Genomic DNA, 4,334 nt, shown 5'->3' with positions numbered 1-4,334 from the left:
TAGTACAGAATACAGGAAGTGAGGTGGGAAGAAGCTGCGTCTGATTGATAGACCGGGGCGCCGGCTGTGTGCGCTAGAGGGGGGACACGGGGAGCCGGCTGTGTGCGCTAGAGGGGGACACGGGGAGCCGGCTGTGTGCGCTAGAGGGGGACACGGGGAGCCGGCTGTGTGCGCTAGAGGGGGACACGGGGCGCCGGCTGTGTGCGCTAGAGGGGGACACGGGGCGCCGGCTGTGCGCTAGAGGGGGACACGGGGAGCCGGCTGTGTGCGCTAGAGGGGGACACGGGGCGCCGGCTGTGTGCGCTAGAGGGGGACACGGGGCGCCGGCTGTGTGCGCTAGAGGGGGACACGGGGCGCCGGCTGTGTGCGCTAGAGGGGGACACGGGGAGCCGGCTGTGTGCGCTAGAGGGGGACACGGGGCGCCGGCTGTGTGCGCTAGAGGGGGACACGGGGAGCCGGCTGTGTGCGCTAGAGGGGGACACGGGGAGCCGGCTGTGTGCGCTAGAGGGGGACACGGGGCGCCGGCTGTGTGCGCTAGAGGGGGACACGGGGCGCCGGCTGTGTGCGCTAGAGGGGGACACGGGGCGCCGGCTGTGTGCGCTAGAGGGGGACACGGGGCGCCGGCTGTGTGCGCTAGAGGGGGACACGGGGAGCCGGCTGTGTGCGCTAGAGGGGGACACGGGGAGCCGGCTGTGTGCGCTAGAGGGGGACACGGGGAGCCGGCTGTGTGCGCTAGAGGGGGACACGGGGAGCCGGCTGTGTGCGCTAGAGGGGGACACGGGGAGCCGGCTGTGTGCGCTAGAGGGGGACACGGGGAGCCGGCTGTGTGCGCTAGAGGGGGACACGGGGAGCCGGCTGTGTGCGCTAGAGGGGGACACGGGGAGCCGGCTGTGTGCGCTAGAGGGGGACACGGGGAGCCGGCTGTGTGCGCTAGAGGGGGACACGGGGAGCCGGCTGTGTGCGCTAGAGGGGGACACGGGGAGCCGGCTGTGTGCGCTAGAGGGGGACACGGGGAGCCGGCTGTGTGCGCTAGAGGGGGACACGGGGAGCCGGCTGTGTGCGCTAGAGGGGGACACGGGGAGCCGGCTGTGTGCGCTAGAGGGGGACACGGGGCGCCGGCTGTGTGCGCTAGAGGGGGACACGGGGCGCCGGCTGTGTGCGCTAGAGGGGGACACGGGGCGCCGGCTGTGTGCGCTAGAGGGGGACACGGGGCGCCGGCTGTGTGCGCTAGAGGGGGACACGGGGCGCCGGCTGTGTGCGCTAGAGGGGGACACGGGGCGCCGGCTGTGTGCGCTAGAGGGGGACACGGGGCGCCGGCTGTGTGCGCTAGAGGGGGACACGGGGCGCCGGCTGTGTGCGCTAGAGGGGGACACGGGGAGCCGGCTGTGTGCGCTAGAGGGGGACACGGGGCGCCGGCTGTGTGCGCTAGAGGGGGACACGGGGCGCCGGCTGTGTGCGCTAGAGGGGGACACGGGGCGCCGGCTGTGTGCGCTAGAGGGGGACACGGGGCGCCGGCTGTGTGCGCTAGAGGGGGACACGGGGCGCCGGCTGTGTGCGCTAGAGGGGGACACGGGGCGCCGGCTGTGTGCGCTAGAGGGGGACACGGGGCGCCGGCTGTGCGCGCTAGAGGGGGACACGGGGCGCCGGCTGTGCGCGCTAGAGGGGGACACGGGGCGCCGGCTGTGCGCGCTAGAGGGGGACACGGGGCGCCGGCTGTGCGCGCTAGAGGGGGACACGGGGCGCCGGCTGTGCGCGCTAGAGGGGGACACGGGGCGCCGGCTGTGCGCGCTAGAGGGGGACACGGGGCGCCGGCTGTGCGCGCTAGAGGGGGACACGGGGCGCCGGCTGTGCGCGACGGAGGGGGACACGGGGCGCCGGCTGTGTGCGACGGAGGGGGACACCTTATATTCAGCGGCTAGATCTCGCTCCTACGATATGTTCACATACAGCAGAAATATTACAGCATTTCCAGGTAGAAAAATTGCAACAAATTTGAGAAAAATATCCTTGTAAATTGACACTTGATGCAGATTTTAAATCCACTGTCATCTTTGTGCAGATTTTCAGCCTTTGCATGCCATATTTCCAGTCCCAGTACGTGTGACTATACCTCTAGGCAGCTTTGTTTCCCAAGAACCGTATTGTATTTTCATTTTTCCCTAGTATTACAGCATGTTCACATGGCTCGGATTTACAGCAGGGAAATAATACCATATCATGCAGATTTGCATCTTTTTGGACTTTTCTTCAGAGGCTGAAATCAAAATTCAGAAGACTAGGATTTGATTGCAAACTCAATGGGACAAATTTCAAACCTATTACCCAACAAAACGTGACATACTGATGCAATCAAAATGATTCACCCCCCATTGTAAATTTGTTTTATAATCACAACTTACAAACTTTCTGGTAGTTGCAATAAACCAATGAAACAAGAACAATGTAAATGGCTCAAACGTGGTATCTTATAGCAGGATTGCGGTTACACACAGGATTAGCAGAGTTGCATAGGGAAACTGATATCTTCCAGCAGAAATGTGGTTACACAGGAATAGCAGAGATGCATAGGGAAACATCTTCCAGCAGAAGTGTGGTTACACAGGAATAGCAAAGATGCATAGGGAAACATTTTCCAGCAGAAGTGTGGTTACACAGGAATAGCAGAGATGCATAGGGAAACGTCTTCCAGCAGAAGTATGGTTACACAGGAATAGCAGAGATGCATAGGGAAACGTCTTCCAGCAGAAGTATGGTTACACAGGAATAGCAGAGATGCATAGGGAAACGTCTTCCAGCAGAAGTATGGTTACACAGGAATAGCAGAGATGCATAGGGAAACGTCTTCCAGCAGAAGTATGGTTACACAGGAATAGCAGAGATGCATAGGGAAACGTCTTCCAGCAGAAGTATGGTTACACAGGAATAGCAGAGATGCATAGGGAAACGTCTTCCAGCAGAAGTATGGTTATACAGGAATAGCAGAGATGCATAGGGAAACGTCTTCCAGCAGAAGTATGGTTACACAGGAATAGCAGAGATGCATAGGGAAACATCTTCCAGCAGAAGTGTGGTTACACAGGAATAAGAGATGTACAGGGAAACTGATATCTTAGCAGGAGTACAATTACACACATAAGTAGCAGAGATGTGTAGGGAAACTGATATCTTACAGCAGAAGTGCAGTTACACAGGAATAGCAGAGATGTATAGGGAATCTGATATGGTCACGGGTGTGTCAGATGTAGAAGACAGTCGTTCTGCAGCTGGTTGCAGAGGGTCATTTCGTTTGGCATTTCAGTCGAGTGGGCAGACCAAGCGTGTCAATCAGAATCTGGAGACTTACCTCAGGTGCTTTGTTTCTGAAAACCTGGAGGATTGGGCATTTTACTTACCACTGGCAGAATTTGCCATCAATAATCGTCAAGAATCCACAGGCTGGTCACCGTTCTTTGGTGCATACGGCTATCATCCACAGTTTGGTACCTTTAGTGGGGATGGGGCTTTGGGAGTTCCTGAGGAGGAACTTTTTGCTTCGTCGCTCTCTTCAGTGTGGCAGGGGTTCTGAGCAATTTGAAGATCATGGGAGACTGATACAAACGTATGGCTGACAGGAAACACTCGCCAGGTCCGGACCTGAATGTGAATGACTTTGTGTGGTTGTCTACCAGGAATATAAGATTGAAAGTTCCTTCTTGGAAGCTGGGACCTAGGTTTTTTGGTCCCTATAAAATAACCGCTGTCATTAACCCAGCAGCGTTTCGTCTTGAGCTACCTCAGGTCCTTAAGGTCCACAATGTCTTTCACAGGTCTCTGCTCAAGAAATATGTGGATCCTCTTGAGCCCTCACCTCTACCACTGCCCCCAGTAATGGTTGATGGTGATCTGGAGTTCCAGATTCTACAATCCCTGTCTCCAATGTTTTTCTCTACAATACTTGGTGCACTGGAAGGGTTATGTGCTGAGGAGAGGATGTGGGTTTCAGCATCAGAGGTAAAAGCTCACAGGCTGGTTCATTCATTCCACACCTCTTATCCTTAGAAACCCGGTCCTGAGTGTCCGGAGGCCACTTGTAGAAGGGGGGGGTGCTGTCATGGGTGTGTCAGATGTAGCAGACAGTCGTTCTGCAGCTAGTTGCAGAAGGTCACTTTGTTTGGCATTACAGACGCCTTCTTAAATCTGTCTTGCTTTAGGACCCAGTGGCTACCTCCCTTCTGCTCTGATTGACACCCTGGTCTGGGTGTTTAAATACTTTGTTTGCTGTAGGGAGGGGCCGGTGATATTCACATGTTCCCTTGTGAAGGCTTGGAGCTATTGCAGTCTGCTTACTTCTTCTC

The sequence above is a fragment of the Phyllobates terribilis genome, unplaced genomic scaffold, assembly GCF_046119375.1.
Source record: "Phyllobates terribilis strain yellow unplaced genomic scaffold, ASM4611937v1 Scaffold_7__3_contigs__length_470593459, whole genome shotgun sequence".
Taxonomy (NCBI): domain Eukaryota; kingdom Metazoa; phylum Chordata; class Amphibia; order Anura; family Dendrobatidae; genus Phyllobates; species Phyllobates terribilis.
Note: the sequence above shows the minus strand (reverse complement) of the source record.